The sequence below is a fragment of the Nycticebus coucang genome, chromosome 5 (assembly GCF_027406575.1).
Source record: "Nycticebus coucang isolate mNycCou1 chromosome 5, mNycCou1.pri, whole genome shotgun sequence".
Classification (NCBI taxonomy): domain Eukaryota; kingdom Metazoa; phylum Chordata; class Mammalia; order Primates; family Lorisidae; genus Nycticebus; species Nycticebus coucang.
The window spans coordinates 2,502,052-2,521,521 of record NC_069784.1 but is presented as its reverse complement, the minus strand read 5'-3'; the positions used below and the strand labels follow the sequence as shown (position 1 = coordinate 2,521,521).

At 50.4% G+C, this 19,470-nt stretch overlaps 1 long non-coding RNA gene across 2 annotated transcripts; it reads left to right on the top strand.

The window, feature by feature from the left end:
• Nucleotides 1–3,508: 3,508 nt before the first annotated feature.
• Nucleotides 3,509–12,587, top strand: LOC128586151 (uncharacterized). 2 transcript variants are annotated; one of them, XR_008380193.1, is made up of 5 exons: nucleotides 3,509–3,588; nucleotides 3,789–3,994; nucleotides 6,442–6,589; nucleotides 9,273–9,756; nucleotides 11,259–12,587. It is a non-coding gene; the product is annotated as an uncharacterized LOC128586151 (long non-coding RNA). The 2 variants fall into 2 exon arrangements; XR_008380192.1 differs by lacking the exon at nucleotides 3,509–3,588 and having other exon boundaries at nucleotides 3,634–3,994.
• The last annotated feature ends 6,883 nt before the right edge of the window (nucleotides 12,588–19,470 follow it).

The window sequence follows — 19,470 nt, the reverse complement described above, 5'->3', positions numbered from 1 at the left end:
GGGCCATTGCAGGCCTCTTCATTCAACTCTTGTAAAATCCAGCTGCTCTGGGCTCCTCAGAGCAGCAGGCCACAGGACAGCACAGAGTGGCCTGAACTCTCAAAGCCACCAAGGACAGGCACACATCAGAATGGATTCCTCTCAAGGAAAACCTGTCTGGGTGTGGGCTCCTCCTTGGAGTTTGGTGCTTTCCCCAGAGGGAGAAGTGGTCTCAGCACAGGCCCTGCAAAAGGCCAGGGCCAGCAGCCCCTCCAGAACCTGCAGCCATTGAGGGCCAGTGTCCTGCTGGGCAGCAGCGGCCATAGTTGTCCTCTGCTCTCAGGGAGCCAGCTAGGGCCTCGATCCTGGAGGAGCAGGGCTCCTGCCTCCATCTGGAACTGAAGGGGCTCCATGGCCTAGAACTGGATGTTTTTGTTCTGTGTGTGCTTCTTTTTACAGTATGTGGATAGAAAACTCCAACCAACACCATCTTCAGGTGCCAAAATAAAATGCTCACCCAGCCAGGTCATCTCTGCTGAGGCAAGCTTGGGGAGCTGAGAAAACCTTGTGAAAACACAGGAAGGGGATGGGAAGGAAGTGGAATAAGGTTTTATTGCTTTGGTTGAGAAATCTGTTAATAGGATAGATATAAGCCAAGCATAGCACTTGAAGAGATTTCTCCTTCATGGGGAGGCAATTTCAGAAAGCAGAGGAGAAAGGAGGGTGAGGAACCCCAGGTTGACACCTTCAGATTCAGTTGTTTGAGAATGTGGAGAAGTTTTAAAGCACCTGCTGACCCTAGACCTTCTAGAAGCATTCAAGGCCCCAAAGAAGTTAGCCATTTCCCTCCCCAACACTGATTCTGAGCGTGAAAACACTTTAACTTTTTTTTTTTTTTGTAGAGACAGAGTCTCACTGTACCGCCCTCGGGTAGAGTGCCGTGGCATCACACAGCTCACATCAACCTCCAACTCCTGGGCTTACGCGATTCTCTTGCCTCAGCCTCCAGAGCAGCTGGGACTACAGGCGTGTGCCACAACGCCCGGCTATTTTTCTGTTGCAGTTTGGCCAGGGCTGGGTCCGAACCCGCCACCCTCGGTATATGGGGCTGGCGCCCTACTCACTGAGCCACAGGCGCCACCCACACTTTAACGTTTTAATGCTGCTGATGTTCAAGGAGGGAGACAGTCCATCTGCCTGAAACAGGAGGATGATCTGACAGGTGGTCACCGGTGGACGGTGCCGCGCATGGAAGGCAGGGACTCTGGAGGCCTGAGAGTGCAAGGCACATCTCCGGAATTCCAGGGACCCAGCCAGGAAGAACCGTGGGGTCTTTGATGAGAGTGGGGATGACTTGTGCAGAGGAGAGCGAAGAAACTGCCTCAGGTTCACGGAGGAGAGAGATGAGAGAGTCATGTTCTACTCGGTAGAATCCAGCCCGCACAGGCAGGACAGGGGGTAATAACACGGCTGCGTCACTCCCTGGTTTAAGTCACAGCCTCTTGAATTAGCCACCCTAATAGCGTCCTAGGCTGCCGTAACAAAGTACCACAGATCGGGTGGTTTAAACATCAGAAATGCATTGTCTGGCAGTTTCAGGGAAGTCTGAGATCAAAGTGCCAGCAGGGGCGGCTCCTTCTGAGGGCTGGGAGGGGGCATCTGCGCACTGGTTCACTGGTGGCAGACGGAGCTGTGCCCTGATCTCTGCTTTCCTCTTCCTGTGCTGTTTGTTCTCCTGTGTGTGTGTCTGCCTCTATGCCTGATTTCCCTTTTTATAAGGATAGTGATGGCCAGGCTCAGTGGCCCACGCCTGTAATCCCAACACTCTGGGAGGCTGAGGCGGGAAGATCACTTGAGTTGAGGAATCTGAGACCAAACTAAGAGTGAGATCCTGTCTCTACTAAAAAAAGAAAATGTAGCTGGGCGTTGTGGGGGACGCCCGTAGTCCCAGCTACTAGGGAGGCTGAGGCAAGAGAATCTCCAAGAGTTTGAGGTTGCTGTGAGCTGTGACGCCACTACACTCCACCCAGGGTGACAGAGTGAGACTCTGTCATAAATAAATATAGACGGTCATATTGCATCAGGCCCACCCTAATAACCTCATCTTAATCTTGTCATCTACAAAGACTTTTTTCCAAAGAAGGTCAGATTTGATATAGTTTAAGAGCACATAGTTCTACCTGTAACAGCCATGTGAGTTGGAATCCCCACTCTCCACTCACTGGATGTGGTTTTGTGTCTCTCAGCCCCGGGAGTCTGCCCACGACAGGTGCCTTGTGAACACCTGCGATGACTGGTGTGCCCAGGGCGTCTCTGGACAGCCAGGACCGCAGGTCCCCATCTTGCCCATTTCCCCCACCCTGAGCACCAGTGCCTCAGGCCTAGACTCTTGGGGGCTTAATAAATACTTTCTGCAGTTTGAGACTCTGTAACTTGACTTCGTTTTTACTGTGAGCCACTGAACCCCAGGGGGCAGAAACCAGAATGATGACAGTTTGGGGTTCCTTCACCCTATTCCTAGGATCGTGGCTAAATTTTCATACCAAAACTCAGAACAGGGCGCGGGGCTGGTTCTTTATTTCACTGGTCCACCCAGGCTTCTGTGAGACCCATAGCGTCTGGGTTGCCCCCAAGGCAGCAGTCCCCCCAGGCCCTGCTTGCGTCCCAGCATGCCCCGAGGGCCCACAGCCTGGCCGCTCTGTCTGCACCAGCTGCAGCAGGGGAGTCTGGGTCTGCCTGGTTCCTAGGGCACTGCCCAGGTGAGAGGGAGAGCAGCCCCTGCCCCTCACTTCCTAAAGCATTCTGAGTGCTTAGGGGCCGTCCTGCCGACCTGCTGACACCGGCCCACCCTGCTGTTGGTAACTTCACTATTTCCCCCAGCCCTGCTGTTTTGTCTTTTCCCCCAGACGTTTTGGAGGATACCCTGATCCTCTTTGTTCCTTTGAGGATTCAAAAGTTTTTGGAAAGCAAAGGCAGAAGACAGTGGCGACCTCCTTGTGCCTTCTTCCCCAACAACCTCCCTCCCCTGAAGTACAAACTCAGACCAGTAGATTGCATCAGGGTAGAAATACCAGGGGAAAAAAAGTTAATATTTAAGAAACAGTAGTCTGGCTTGCTTTGTTAAGTAAATAAATAAATAAATGGTGTTGGCCCAAGGCCCTTGGTCCAGGCTGTGGTGGGGGGAGGAGGGATCCTGAGACAGCTCCGTGGAAAATTTCTCCTCTGGGGCCCTTCTAACACCTCCATTCCTGGCTGGAGGTCTCTGCACCCCCACACCTTTTGCAGAAGATGGAGTTCAGCCAGCAGCATCTCCAGCGTCCAGGTGTCCCTGACACCTGCAGCAGGTGGAATCACTGGTTTCTGCTCTGCGCTCCCAAGCGTGGCTGGGGTTCTAATGGGTACTCACCCACACCGCCTGAGAGCATCACAGTTAATGTTCTACATCTGACCTCCTTACTGCCTGGAACTAGTTCTTACACAAGCTGTGCAGCAAAGTGAAAAGTTTGTCACTTACTGCCGAAGTGACCTTGGGTGACACAGTCTTTCTCCTCATTTTCCTCATAGGTAAAGTGGAGATAAGAACACCCACCTGCTGGGCTGTAGTGACAAGTGAGTAACACAACCCACATAAAGCCCCAAACCCCTGGCCTGACAGGCGGTAGCTGGTCCAAGCTGTCTTTTGCCTTAGCTGGGTAGAGCAGAAAGCAGGTGGTCGTGCTGACAAGCTGCTGCAGCAGAAGGGTCCCAGCCTGTGGACCTCACCCAACAGAAAGGTGGTCACTCAACCCCCTATGCCTACACCTTCCCAGGGTAAGATCAGTGTTGAGCCCTTCAACAACGAGGCACTTGAGATCGTCAGCCATGAGCGGGGCATTTTCACACACCTGGGGGAGGCAGACAGAACACAACAGAACAAAACACTTGAGAGGCTGAGTCAAGAGAATCGCCTAAGCCCAAGGATTTGGAGGTTGCTGTGAGCTGTGTGACGCCACAGCACTCTACCGAGAGCGATCAGGTAAGACTCTGTCTCTACCAAAAAAAAAAAGAAAGAAAAGAACTAAACCGGGCTCAAGGTGTTGTGGGCTCATGGAGGACACCGTCCACTTGAGGCCATCCGTTTGTTCATGCTATCTTCGTAGCCACGTATTTTTCCAGGGATATAGGGAAGCCTAGAAGAAAGTATTCTACCCAGTTGGTCTCCTGTGAGATTGGCCCGGAAGGGTGAACATAACAGGGGAACAGAGACACCTAGGCTCAGGGACAGCTCAAGGCCACGGCCATGTGTACACAGGAAGGAAGCAGGGTGCTCATCCCCAATGCTCTGGCCTTGCTCCCTTACCTCTCAAAGTTTCTGTTCAAAAGTCACTTTCTCAATAAGGCCTTCCCTAACCCCCAGTAACCTGCCTGCCCAGCTAGCACCAGCTCAGAAGAGCTGACTGTTAAATTTTCCGGAAATTTGGGAGCCAGTCAGTAAATACAGACACCATTGAAAACTAAGTTATGTAAACTTATAATTAAATAAATTATATTAGAAGCCAAGATTTTAAAATACTCCGAACTCCTCATTTCCTAATTACTTTGCGTGTTACTGCTGTCTATATTAAGGTCATTTACATCTTGTTTCTGTTATGGTGAAAAGATAGCAACACCGTCCTACCTCACTCTTCTTCCAGATTTCACTTTTATTGGCAGCAAATTCATAGTTTATAATCTGCCATGTTGAGAATATTTACACCCTTGAAATTGGCCATTGCTACAAATCAGAACTTCACCCCCAGAAAGCCATCTGTTAAACAATTAGCAGCACCCCACTATTTGCCACCATCTTTAACATTGTAAGTCCCATTCCCACCTCCAGTCCTACTTATTCTGATTTTTTCCCCATGAACGTATTGCTTTTTAACATGTCACGGTATTTATTTAGTATCCCCTCTCACCACATCAGAACCTAAGTACCACGATGGCAAGGATTTTCTTCTGCTACATCCTCCGTGTATTCCAGCACCCAGAGAAATGGCTGGTATCCAGCTGGTGCTTAGCAAATATTTTATTTTGTTTTATTTTAGACAGAGTCTCACTCTGTGGCCCAGGTTAGAGTACTATGGCATCAGCCTATCTCACAGCAACCCCAAACTCCTGGGTCAAGCGATTCTCCTGTCTCAGCCTGCGGAGATGCTGGCCCTATAGGCGCCCACCAGGACATCTGGCTATGTTTTCCATTTTTAGTAAGACAGGGTCTTGCTCTTGCTCAGGCTAGTCTTGAACTCCAGAGCTCAAGGGATCCTCCTGTTTTAGCCTTGCAAAGTGCTGGCATTAAAGGAGTGAGACATCGCACCAGGCCTCAGCAAACCTTTTTTGAATGAATACTGGTGAAGGCCTCTGTGGGTATGACCGGTGGGGTAGGGGCTGGGGCTCCTTGCACTGCCTCCCCCTCGCCCAGCGTGGTCTGTCCTCACTTGACCCGCTCGGCTTGCTGTTTCTCGCCCTTCCTCTGTGCCTTCTGTTTCCTTGATGCCTGCAGATGGAGGGAGGTCTTTGTGAATGTGTTTCTCATAAGCTGAAGTCTGTGGGATTTCTCTTTACTCTGCCAGCTCTAGCCTCAGGCCCACAAGTACTCAGCACATGTCTGTTAGTGTCACAGAGACTTGAGCCTTGCTGGCTTCTCAGGCAGTGGTTCCCAAGTGGCCCCTGACAGCAGCGCCAGCATTAGAAATGCAAATTCTTGGGCCCACCCAACACAGTAAAGTAAACCAGAAATTCTGGGGACAAGGCCCAGCAATCCCTGTTTCTGAGACGCTGATACACATCAGTTTGAGAACCACCGACCTAAACCTTAGAGTCCTCAACTGGGACAAGTTTGCCTCACCCACCCCTTCTCCCCAGGGAGACATTTGGCAGTGTCTAGCAACATGTCTTGCTGTCATGGCAAGAGAAGGGCAGTGCTGCCGGCATCTAGGGGGTGGAGGCCCGGACGGCGCCAACCCTTCTGAGGTACGCAGGGAAGCCCCCCCACAGTCGCGTTATCTGGGCCAAATGTTCACAGTGCTAAGGCCAAGAAGCCCTGCTCTGTTGTGCCCCCACCTCTCTGTACCCACCCAGCCCTCTCCTCTTCCCTGTAATGTTTTCTGGGCAGCTAACACCCACTGGCTACGAGAAAGTCACAGGACGGGGGACCTGGCTTGTGATGTTTTCATGCACCGAGGAACAGAGCCCCTCAGGCTGACCCTTACACCCCGTGTGCTGAGTGTTATTACTGGGGAAATACCCAGGTGACGTGCCCAGCCCACACCTGATGCATCTTGGAGGGGTTCCTGGAGAAAGTGGGCTCTGTGCTGAGACTTCAGGGCAGAGTTAGAGTCACTCGGGGGACAGGTGGATGGGATAACTTTAGTCAGGGACTTGTGCAACCTTCAGTCACTGTTCTGAGTGTGCCACCAACCTCATGTCACCTAATCCCTGCAGCTCCCTCCGAGACGGTCACCATTGTTAGCTCCATACTGAAGATGGAGACGCTGGTGCCCAGAGACGCTGAAGGACAGAAACCAGATGATTAGAAAACACTGCAGCAAGAATTTGAGTCAAGTCTGTAGACTCCACAGCCTGAAAGAAGGTGCTTGCGGTTTGCAGAGGGGCAGAAGGGAACATTTTTTAAAAAAACACATTTAACCCTTATGTTATGGGCCACATTCATGTGCTGAAATCCCAACCTCTAGGGCCTTAGAATGTGCCGTATTTGGAGAAAAGTCTTTAAAGAGGTGATTTAGTTGAATGAGGCTTTCAGGATGGGCTTTAATCCTGTGTGACTGGTGTCCCTGATGGAAGTGACGCCAGGGTCGCCTGTGCACAGAGAAAAGGCCACGTGAGGACACAGGAAGGAGGGGTAAGCTGGGGAGGGAAGCCTCGGGAGAAACCAGGCCAACCTGCCAGCACCTTGGCCTCGGCCTCCCAGCCTCCAGGACTGTGAGGAAACCAGTCTCTGTCATCCTGTGCACGCTGTGATGGCAGCTGGGGAAACTGAGGTGTCCTAATCCCCCTTCTGGAAGTTGCTTTGATGGGGACCTTAAGGAAAACGGAAGGGATGTTAATCCTGTTCTGTCTTCTGGGTTTCTGTCTTCCTCTCCCTGCACACACGCACACACCTCCAGAGTATCCGGCCCCTTGTTTCCTCTGCCTCAGGGGCGTCTGGGAACCAGAGCTGCTGAGAGGTGATTTCTCTTTCTGGCTTTTGTAAGAGCAGAAATTCATTAAGAAGATTGTGCAGCAGAGCCTGGAGGGGAGGAGTGAGCCTTGAGCTGCAGAGACGATTTCCCAAGGCAAAGAGTTGACAGAGGCCTGAGGGTGGCAGGAGGGTGGTGGCAGGAGGGTGGAGAGAGACATCCAGTCTCACCTCCCTGCAGGCCACAGACACCTGGCCCAAAGCATGGCTGACTGGGCCTAAATTCTCATGCAACAGAACACGGGGACCTCAAAGCACAGCAATGCCAGCTCAGTCCACAGCTGCAGGGGCCCCAGAGAAGCTTTCTCTGCCCACAGCGCCTTAAGCTGATCCAGTCGAGGGGTGTGAGAGCCATCAGCACCAGTGAGAGCTGAAACGGAGTCTCCCAGCAGCCCAGAGAGACCAAGATGAATATAATGCTAAAAAGAAAACAACGTAATGGTTTGCACAACCGCCTTTGTACGTTAAGATTCAGACCAACCAGGCTTTATTTTCAGAACTAGGATACCAAAAAGCAAGGCAGAAGCCAACTCAAGGCGAAGCTGAAAACCCTTCTTTCAGCGAGAGAGGCGATGAGCCAGGAAAGGAGGGATAAGTGACCCAGTCTCCTGTCTGGCTCTGCCGCTGTCTCCTGGCTCTGTTTTGTCTCTAGATGAGGACTTATTAAGCTTGTCATCTGCATCAGAGGGAGGGGGCGAAGATTAACAAGTTAAGTGGGGAAAAGCTCTTGAAGCTCAGCAGATGAAAGGGGCTGTAATTGGCAAGGCCAGCAGTGACTGCAGGCAGGCAGGCACCCCCTGGTACTTACCAAAGAGCCCATGTCACTCCCGGGAGGGCCTTCTGCAGACTCCACCCGAGCCCTCCCCATGGGGAGAAGAATCTTCCATGTTTTCCTGCAGCCCCTGAAGTTCTGTGATTCTTCATAAGAGGAAGGGCAAGGGTGTGCACCTGTCTACCCGAGAGAGGAAAAGGCACAGGGCTTGTTCCTTCGTTCTCCGCACAGGCGGGTCCACACGAGTAGGGGTTAGTGCAGGCAGGGCACGGGAGGCAGGTAGTCACTGAAGGCAGGCCAGTCAGGTGATGGTGTGCGAGAGATGTAGGTTCAAATCCTGCTTCTGCCACTTACTAGATATAAGAACTTAGGCAAAAACCTCACCACCCTTGAGACTTAGGCTCTCCCATTTACCAAATGGGGATAATACTTCCTACCTGTGGAGCTGTAAGACTTAGATTTGTGTGTGTGTGTGTGTGTGTGTGTGCAGGACACATGGTACCTGAATAGCAAGTGTGTTCATTTATGAATTGAATATCAGTGTTGCCTGGCACATAATCAGTGATGGAAATATGGGTTGGGTTGAAGCCCTGCATTCAACAAATACTTACGGCATTATTTAAGATGGGTCAGGGCATACGGGCTTTGTAAACCGAGGGTATGTGACACTCAGCCACACAGACACGTTTGTGGTTCTGCCCTCACAGAGCTGATGTGTATCTCAGAGTATAATCTCTATCAACCCTCAAATCCTCCTTGATGCCTTGTTTCTACTCTTAGAAGGCATCACTTGAGTATTTTTCAAAAAGAAAGAAGTCCTGGCCAGCTGTAGTAGCCCACACCTGTAATCCTAGCACCTTTTGAGGCCAAGGTAGGAGGAGCTTGAGGCCAGCCTCAGCAAGAGTGAGACCTTGTCTCTACTAAATATAGACAAATTCAGCTGAGCACTATGGTGCCAGCCTATAGCTCCAGCTACGTGGGAGGCTGAGACAGGAGGATCACTTGAGCCCAGAAATTTGAGGTTGCTGAGAGCTATGAAGACACCACTGAGCTCTAGCCTGGAGATAGAGCAAGACTCTGTCTCAAATAAATAAATAAATAAATAAATAAATAAATCATAAAATAAAATATCCTAAAACCAGCTCCCGGGTATGTTTGCCTGAAAGAAAAGACAGTTAATTCCGCCCTAAGAATTGAAGGAGATTATTAGTTTAGGACACCTGGATTAGACCCAGGATTAGTCAAGGAGTGGTTGAGAGTTTTAAAATGCAGATGCTGAGCAAGTCTTTGACTTTTCCCCCACAGTTCCAGGACAAGGACCCAGAAGAGTTGCTGTCTCGCCCGTCATGTAAATGGCAGCCGGCAGGTAGGGGGCAGAACTTGCCTGAGCCTCTGAGGAAGACTGGTTCCCACCAGGCCCTTCTCCTCACCTCCTCAGCACACTGTCTCGAGGAACAAGGTGTAAATATTTAGATAGCGCTTCTTTCCCTACCAGGCCTCCAGAGCGCAGGGAGGGCAGGACCCTGATGCTGGAGCTGGTGTCCCCATCTGTGCTGGGGCTTCTGGAAGTTCTGCGGGTGCAGGGACAGTGAGAAGGGCTCTTCCGGTGTCTCCTCTAAACCCCCCCCCCCACCGCCCTAGGAAGGGATGCTCTTATCTAGCACTTTTTTTGCAGATGAGGAATATGAGTAACGGGAGGTTTTTCTGCCACGCTTGCTCAGATCGTGCAGTGGGGCTGCTGCGCTCTCAGATCCCTCTCCCTCTCCCCGTTCATGCTGCCTCGACAGAGGTTTGTACAACAGGATGGTGGAGGCTGCACTGGGTGGGACATTGGTGCCACACTGGGTGGGAGCAGCAGGGGCCACACTGGAGGCCTGTGGGCTTCCGCTGCCCACCCCAGAGCCGCCTGGCCTCTCCGCAGGTTAGCGGGTGAACTTGAGTGGTTAGCTCTAACATCTCAGGCAGGCACTCTTTCTGAAAAATGGTGATTAAAAATGAATAAATCTTGAAGTCAAAATGACCTCCAGATACCACCTCACACCATTAGGGTGGCTAGTGTAAAGAAAAGAAAAAAAGGAATAGTCGGTGTCTGTGAGGACTCAGAGAGATGGGAACCCTATATGCTGTAGGGGAAATGTGAAAAGGTGCAGCCTCTGCGGACGGCGGCTCTTCCAGAAACGTTAAGAAGAATTCCCAGGTCATCTAGCAATGCCAGACTGGGCACACAGCCCAGCAATGAAGCCAGGTCGGGGGATTTTTGTATCATAGCAGCAAAAAGGTGGAAGTGACCGCGGTCCCATCTCAGGACGCACGGAGAAGTAAAATGTGACATGTACATATGACAGGATGGGATTCAGCCTCACAGAGGGAGGACCCTTGGAGGCCTGGCACAGCACAGGGGAGTCTGAGGAAAGTACCGTCCTGCGTGAGGCGCCTGGAGTAGTCACAGTCCCAGAGATGGAAAGCAGGATGGCCGTGGCCAGGGCCCGGGGTCTGGGCCCAGGGAGCTGTTGTTTACCAAGGAAAGAGTTTCAGTTTTGTAGGATAGGAAGCGTTCTGGAGATGGATGGTGGTGACAGCGAATGTACTTACACGTCACCACCACTTCAGTTCACAATGAACAGACAGTAAAAGATGGCTAAGATCATGAATTTTACGTTATTTACCTCAATTAAAAAAAACAAACGAATGCCTCCAAAGTGTGCTGTGAGATCATGTGACATAAACACAACTGAGTTGGAGGGGTTCACGGCCCAGATACCCTAACACCTTAGGGTCTTCCCAGCAGCCTGCACTCTCCGAGAGAGAGCTGCTATACCTTTGGCCCTAAGGAAGTGGCGAGCACTGTCGGATTGATCCAGGGTGCTTTAGGATTGTTTTGTTTTGTTTTTTTAAACAGGGAGGACTTTGGGTGTAACTGCTAACTTCAAAGCAGACCCCTTTCACCACCCACGGTCATGGGCGTGTTTGGAACCAGCCTCCAGGCAGGGTGGGGTAAGAATGGAGCCTGCCTGCCTGGGGAGGACCCATATTTATGTCTCTGCCAGGCGCTGATGCCAGTTTGCTGTCAGCTGCTCGAACCTTCCAGCGCTGCCAATAAAAGGCCCAGGAATGCTCACCAGGCCAGAAATGCCAGGCCTCCCTCCTGCCCGCGCTGGGTGGCCCCTGCACAAGCAGGCTTCTCTCGGGAGGAGAGGGACAAGAGGTCCCTTTGTGGACACCCTGGTGATTTGCATATCTCATCTCATTCAACCCTCACAACACCCTCATAGGGTGTTATTTATTTTTCAGATGTGAAGACTCAAGTTCCAAGGGGTGAAGTGACTTGCTGAATCTAGTGAGTGGAAGAAATTGAGTTTGAACTTAGGTCATATCCAAAGCTGAAATCCATCTGATTATGCTACGGAAGGAAGGAAGGAAGGAAGCTGTTTCCAAATGCCTTCTACCTGAGGATTTCAAAGTATTTTCCCAGAATTCCACAGCAATTTATTGCATATCTATTTAGTCTCCAGGCACGACAGAATCCTGGGTTGATAAAGTGAGGCCAAAGCTGTCTTTGGCCTCAGGGGCCTGGCAGCCAACTGGGGCAACAGCCTGTGGCAGTCAGCAGTGACTTTAATAGCAGTCACTGGCATTGTCCAGCTGGCTTTCACAAGGGCTATTTTATTTAATCCATTAAAAAAAATAGCCTGTGAAAGAGGTGGTAATTTCTATTTTTGAAGTGAGGATACTGAGGTGCAGATGGGTTAAAGGTCTAACCTTTGGGGATATCTGACTGGTTGCTACTCCAAGGGCCGTCTCAGCACAGCCACCTGGCCGGGGTCAGCTGCAGTATACACGCTCTGTAGCAATCTCATAGAACAGCTTCATGTCGGTTGAGTAAAATTCTTTTTTAAAAAGTGTCTTGTATTTCATATGTTCATTTCTTTTTAAAGTTTTCATTTTTTTAAATAATCCACCTTGTTTTATTTAACACAGGTATTGATCTGAGGTGGGTTGGGGGGAAATGGCTTCTCATTTGCCGCAGAGCGTTTGGGAAGTTACACAGACCTGGTATTTGATGGGGACAGTCCCACTGCAAGGCCTGTGTGTGTCCTTGGGACTGGTGAAGGGAAAGGCGCATTCTCATGGGGTCATGCTGGCCTCCTTGCTGACTGTCACCCAGAGTTACTCCCAGCTCCCAGCCTTTGTTCCTGGTCGTCTCTCTCTGCAGACACCTGCACAGTCTGGTCCTTTACTCTGAACCTACACCTCCACACAGATGCAGTCTCCAGCCACCCTACCTGCCATGTGGCCACTGCCCTTTTACGTGCCAGCCCCGTGCCACCAACTGCTTGTACCTCTTGAGCACTGGCGGTGTGGTCACCCAGACCCGCATGAGATGGAAGTGCACGGTGCACAGAACTTCAGAGACTTCGTTCACAGACTGCACAACACCTCGTTGATGATTTTTATACTTATCACTTGTTGAAATGGTAATATTTGATATACCATATTAGGCTAAATAGAATATGTATCAATAAAACTAATTTTGCATGTTATCTTTACTCTTTTAAATGTGCCTACTAGGAAGTTGTAAATCACCTAAGTAGCTTTCATTATACTGTGCCACGCGGAATGACCTTTCAGCTGACAACAGACCTCACATACAGTGTTGCTCTCAATGATGTCTTAGGGCAACACCTTGCTCCTAAGTTTGTGGTGATGCTGCTGGGAGCAAAGCAACGGCCTGCCAGTCGTAGGCAAGCACAGCTTATCTGGTTATATGCATACATAATATACTTGACAATGACAATAAATGACTATGTGGCCAGTTGACACATTCACCATGCTATACTTTTTGCCTTTAGAGTACATTCCTTTACTTATTAAAAAAAAAAAAAAAAAAGTTAACTGTAAAGTAGCCTCAGGTCGGCCCTTCAGGAGGGAGCCAGAAGGAGCCCTTGTCCCAGGAGGGGACAGCTCTGCACATGTTACTGCCCCAATAAGAGGTGGAGTTAGAAGGCAGTGATATTGATGACCTTGACCTTGTGTAAAACGAGGCTAATGTTTCTATGTTAGTTTTTAATTAAAAAGTTAAAAAAGTAAAACAAAAAATATTTAATAGACAAGCTTACAGAATAGAGATACAAAGAAAAAAATGCAATGTGTGTTTTCACTAAGTGTTATTAGAAAAGAATCAAAAGTTAAAAAAATTTTTTATTTAAAAGTTTATGATGTGGGCGGCGCCTGTGGCTCAAGGAGTAGGGTGCCAGTCCCATATGCCAGAGGTGGCGGGTTCAAACCCAGCCCTGGCCAAAAAAAAAAATAAAATAAAATAAAGTTAAAAAAAAAATAAATAAAAAAAAAATAAAAGTTTATGATGTAGAAACATGACAGTAAGCTAAGGCCAATTTATTATTGAAGGAAGAAATACCTTTTTATAAATTCAGTGCAGCCTTCATGTACAGTGTTTATGAAGCCTGCAGGGGTGCACAGTGGCATCCCGGCCTCACAGTCACTCACAGACTCACCCCGAGCAGCTTCCACCCTGCAAGCTCTGTCCATGGTAAGTGCTCAGGGCAGGTGGACTGTCTTATCTTTTATACCAGACTTTTACTATAGCTTTTTGATGTTTAGAAATGTTTAGACACATTGATATTTACCATCATGTCACAATTGCTTATAGTATTCTGTACAGACCTGTGCTGCGCAGGCTCCAGCAGTGGGGACCCTGTGGCCTTGGGACCACACGTGACCTTCTAGATCCTTAAGTGTGGTCTTTTGACTGAGTCCAAATTTTACAAAACAAACCCTTTTATTAAAAAGGGGTACAGGCTGGGCACAGTGGCTCAATTCCAGCACTTTGGGAGGCCAAGGTGGGTGAATTGTTTAGGCTCAGGAGAACGGCCTAAGCCAGAGCAAGCCTCCATCTCTACTAAAAATTTTTAAAAAGGGTGGTGCCTGTGGCTCAGTGAGTAGGGCACCAGCCTCATAAACCAAAGGTGGTGGGTTCAAGCCCGGCCCCGGCCAAACTGTAACAACAACAAAAAATATTTTTAAAAATATATAGAAAAACTACCGAGGCATCATGGTGGGCACCTATAGTCCCAGCTACTTGGGAGGCTGAGGAAGGAAGATGGCTTGAAGCCAAGAGTTTGAGGTTGCTGTGAGCTATGACACCACAGCACTTTATCCAGAGCTACAAAGTGAGACTTTGTCTCCAAAATGAAGGGGGGTGCTGTGGGCAGGTGTGTAGTAGGCCCTCCACCTGGGTTTGTGTAAGTAGCTCTACGACATTCACACAGAATGAAACAGACTAATGGCACATGTCTCAGAACACGTCCCTGGCATTGAGCGACACATGGCTGCATTTCCATGGGACGGTGCCGTGCTGACTCTGACACTGCTTGACTTCCCTTCTGCTGAGCTGTCACTGTCAGGCATCAGATATGGCTTTAAGTTTCACTTGCCATCAGCCTCTCTCACAGGAATGGACGCTGCAGGTGTCAGGGACTTGGTCTCCCATTTGCCCCGTCACCCCGTGTCCAGTAACGGTGCTGGCATAATACCAGTATTCCTGAAATGTGTGAACAGTGAATAAGTAAGCCAACAAAACCAATGGACCAGAGGGTCTCCCAGGCCCTTTCCTCTCTGTGTTTGTATCACTTTGCCCAAGTAACAATCTGCTTTAAAGCAGGTCTCCATAAAAAGAAATGTGCAGTGAATGCCAAGTTTAGGTACCCTCCCCAGGCGGCTGGATAACTCAGACACCTGCCCTCTGGAGGCGGCTGCTGAAGCTTTCCAAATGTAGACATCTGCACCAGGAATTTGTTCAGTAGAGTCAGGGATGGGACAATAATTGTTCATTGCTGGAGAAAAAGCAGCAGTGCAGGAAGCTTGGCAGGAAAGACTGTGTACTAGGTGTGGACAGGAGTTGGCGGACTCCGTGGCTCTGTGCCTGGGGCAGCCCTCAAGGGCCCAAGCCCCTGAGTTGTGAGTCTCCCACTTCCCTTGGGACTCTTACTTTGATCTGGGATGTGGAAGGTTGGGCTTTGTTGGAGTGAATCTTTCATGCAGAGTGTTTGTATGACTCCCTTGTTTATCTCCCACACTTCAAATAATTGACTGTGGTTTTAGTGCCTAACTTGCAGATACATACAAATCTAAGACCTGCTTTCATGACAGCACATCTGCCTTAGTGGGGTGAGCGGCACTGCCTCCCTCTGCCTCCCATTGCCCTCCCCCCATGGCTGGAGGCTGCTGCTGTTTATCTAAAGGAGCCGGCAGCCGCTGTCCCAGCAGCAGATGGCTTTAGGCCTGTTAGTGAGAGACATTAGGTTTCTTCACCCCAGATGCTTCCCAGTAGCTTTGCTTTCTCTCGAAATTCCCCCTCTGCTATAACAGACTTCAGACCAGCTCAGACGCTGCCTGAGGCTCTCGGGTTGTCCGGGTTCTGGTCTCTTCCGTGCCTGTTGCAACAAGCAACCCTGGTTGGCGGTCAGACCTCTGCAGTGTCAGAGGTCAGGGTGAGTTGCTCAATCCGAGCCAAACTTTTAGAGGCAGCTGACATTCTCAGGGCCAGGCCTCTGGAGTTAGCCCTTATTATTGCTCCATTGAAGAGCAGAGAGCATCAGTCTTTAGACCTGAGGGACAGGTCCAACTCCAGGTTCACAGCCCCAGGGCCGCTGCCCTTCGTGGTCTCAGGTTCCTGCAGGTGATAGAACCATCCTCAGGTACACTGAGCATGGGCTGAAAATCCAGCAGAACCTCTGTAAGGTGACCATCCAAGGGACTGGGACACTCCGGTCAACATACGGAGGTGGTCACCATAAGGAACTAGGCCTGCTGTACTGAAACGTACATGGGGTGCATGTCCAGTCTATGGAAATGAGGTCAACTTGAAGAGGTGGTCAGCGCGGGGAGGTGGTCAGAAAGGGGAGGTGGTAAGTGTGGGGAGGTGGTCAGTAAGGGGAGGTGGTAAGTGTGGGGAGGTGGTCAGTACGGGGAGGTGGTTGATATGAGGAGGTGGTCAGTGGGGGAGGGGTCAGTCCAGGAAGGGGTCAACTATGAGATTTCAGTATAATATGTTTGTCATACGCAGACACCATGTTTTGTATGCTTATAGAAAAATAAAATTTATTCTGAATGTGTTACTGACTTCATAGACACTTTTTGTCAGGGTCTGAATCAACTGACCCTGGGGTCCTCACATGCAGAGAGCACCAGCCAGACCAGTGATTTTCAAATTTTTCAAGGTAGAGTCTTTTTCCTCCTCCAAGCTTCAATCCAAATTTTAAAACAGAAAGATAGAAGCCACAGATGTCCTCCTGCGTAAGCAAGTTGCATGCAGAGGAACATGGCTGGCCACTCCCAGCACGGCTGGCTGGGCTGAGAAGGCACAGATGTCTGCAGAGCCCACACCCCTGCAGCCAGGGACCCGCCACCTCTCCCTCTGGAGGAGTCATCTGTTCTTTCTGCCATTCGACAGACATTTGTAAACACCTACTGTGTGCCAGGCGGCATGTGTGCCCTGAGAAGAAAGTGGCAAATAATCTGGTGAGAGTCACCAGACAAGGGCACATGGTACCACGTAGGCAGCTACAGCAGGACTGGGGCGGCATTTGTGAGCCCTCTGGGTGTCTGCAGGAAGGTGAGTGCAGGGAGCCTGGGGTGGGGAGAACAGGGGCAGCATGAGTGTCCCTGGATAAGGGGTAGCTGGAGAGAATGACTATTGCCACTGACCCACAGGGCAGAGACCTAGGTGCGTGATGAGAACACAGCCCTCCAAGGAAGCTGCCATTACTCATCCCATCTTGCAGGTGGAAAACCAAAGCACAGAGCAGTCAAATACTTCGCCAGCATGGAAGAGCCAGGATTCAAATCCAGATTGTCTTAACTGCTGTGCTCCTGGCTGCCCAGAATATCAACTGAGCATGAACAAAACTCAGCTGGGTGCAGACTGGCCCGTGGCAGCCCAGCGGTGAGCAGAGACGGCAGGAAGGGCTAGACTGTGATGGGGTTTCTTCATAGCGCTGAGGAGTCGGACTTGCTCAAAGCGCAAGGAGGAGCTCTCAGAGATTTTGATGGGGAAGGGATCAGGAAGGGGAAGGGAGGGGGGAGGTTAGGATGGAGGCAGGGTGATAGATAGGGCCACACCTATGGTGCATCTTAGAATGGGTACAGGCAAAACTTACTAAAGGCAAAATACAAATGTCTACATACAATAACTAGGAAAATGCCATGAAGGCTGCGTTGTACAGTTTGATGGTAATGTTTCAGATTGTATATGAAACCAGCACATTGTACCCCTTGATTTCACTAATGTACACAGCTATGATTTAACAACAAAATATAATAAAAATATAAAGTAAAAAAAGAAAGAAAAGTGAGATAATCAGATGTCATTATATTCCTGCTACGAAACCAAATTCTTATGAGGTCATCAACACTGACCCCATTATTTCCTACCTCCCTGTTCACCTCTGCACTTCCAGAAGGTCAAGCCCCCACCCCACGCCTAGTCGCCAACTCTCGCCCCAGCCTCGCCACATGGTATCTGAGCCGAGGGCGCAGCCCCCCCTCCCAGCAGCCTCTGTCCTGTAGCCCTCATGTCTCAGGACATCTGCATCCCCACCCGACTCGGGCCTGCATTCGCCCTGGATCTCTGCTCCCATCACAGCAACTTGAGAGCAGGTGGTTTTCCCCTCTCACCCTGCCTGCTGACAGGACAGACGTGCACTTGCTGCCATCGCCACTTCCAGGCCCTTTGCTCCCTTCTTCAGCCCGTGTCCTTTGAAGTTCATGTCCTCAGACTTTGCCCCTCTGGGTGGTGCCCTCTCCTGCCCACCCTGACGCACCCCTGTCACTGGTAACTGACATAAGTATCCTTTTATTTCCCTCAATACCCCACTCTTGATCCCTTCATATTCTGGTGGCTTCTCCACTCAGTATCTCAGCTGCTTTGTTCTTCAACCAGCTCACAGGAATGGCCTGTCCCTGGCCTGCAGCTGACTGTCCCTTCCTGGGTCAGAGCCTGTAAGCCACACTAAACATGCCCCCACTGGGACTGCAGCCTCATGCATCCCAGCCTCCGCACATCCCCTCGCGTCCTCTGTCCTCCACCTCAGAGGGACCTTCAGTTGTCACTGACCCCACCTCCTCATCGGACACCCCAGCCTGGCTGTGGTGCTTTCTTACGATCACTGCCCTGCAAACTCTCTCTGACAGCCTCACCTGCCAGGCTCCAACCTAGTAGCTGTCACACCTGCGCCCAAGCAGCTACCAGTTCCTGCAGAGTCCCCTGGTTATGGTGACAGACTCCCGTTACATCTCAAGTGGCACTTACCATGACAAACATGTCCTAGTGACTGTCCACACCTTCCCCTCTGTACTCCAGGTCCCTGCACTGCTGCTCCCCACGCTCAGCTGATGGTCTTGACCTGTAGTTCATGGAGACAAAGAGCAACAGCCACTTGGAAACCTGCTCAGCATCCTGATGACAAAACTTGCAGCTTAACTGAGCCTGTGCCCGTGTTAGGTGCCTCCTGTGGAGGCGGAAGTCACGCCCCTGCCCCTGCCCCTGCCCCTGCCCATGGAGTCCACTCCTGCCTTTTCCTGGGTAGGCTTCTCCTCTTTCTCCTCTCTCCGGCATCACTTTCTTCCTTTCTGACCCCACCTCCTCTTCGGACACCCTGCTCTCACCCCAGCCTGGCTGTGGCCCATTCCACTCCCCTCCCTCCCCCTCCACCGAGGCTCAAGAATCAAGACTCACAAAAGCAAAACCAGAAACAAACAAAATGTTCTTATCTCACATCCACCTCCAGCTGCTGGTCGAAAGTTTGCCCTCCTTTACTGAAAACAAGGTTGGAAGTGGTCCTCTGTGGCTGCCCCTGCTCTTCCTGACCTCCTATCGTCTTCACCACTTTTCCCCTCTATGCTAGATGGCTCTTGGCAAAGTGGCAGGTGACCTCCAGAAGGCAACCCTCCCTTTGCTGTCCTTACCAGGCCTTTCCAGCAGCCTTACACACAGATCGCCAGCCCTCCGTTGGAAAATCCTTTTCTCTTCTGTTTTCTGTTTGGTTCTCCAAACCACTCCCTGTGACACCAGCTTTTCTGTGGTTTCCCCCAGACTCATGGCAGCTTCTTCTCTGATCCCTGTGCTGATTCTCTCCCCTCTTTGACTTTAAATGCAGTGGGATACACGTTTCAAGACCCCTGTGGACGCCTGAAGCTGTGGATAATGCTAAACTCTCTGTGTACCCATAGCAAAGTTTGATTTATAAACTAGGCACAGCAAGAGATGAACAGCAATAAGTAATAATAAGCTAGAAAAATTACGATGAAGTGCTGTCATACAAGCTGTGTGAAGTGCTCTCCTGCTCGCTCTCCAGTGTCTGTATTTTCAAACCCTGGTTGACCCTGGGCGACTCAAACCATAGGAAGTGAAACCAAGGATGAGTGTGGGACCCCAAGGCCCTTCTCCCATCTGTGTCCAGTGGTCTGATTCAGTCCCAAGGTTCAA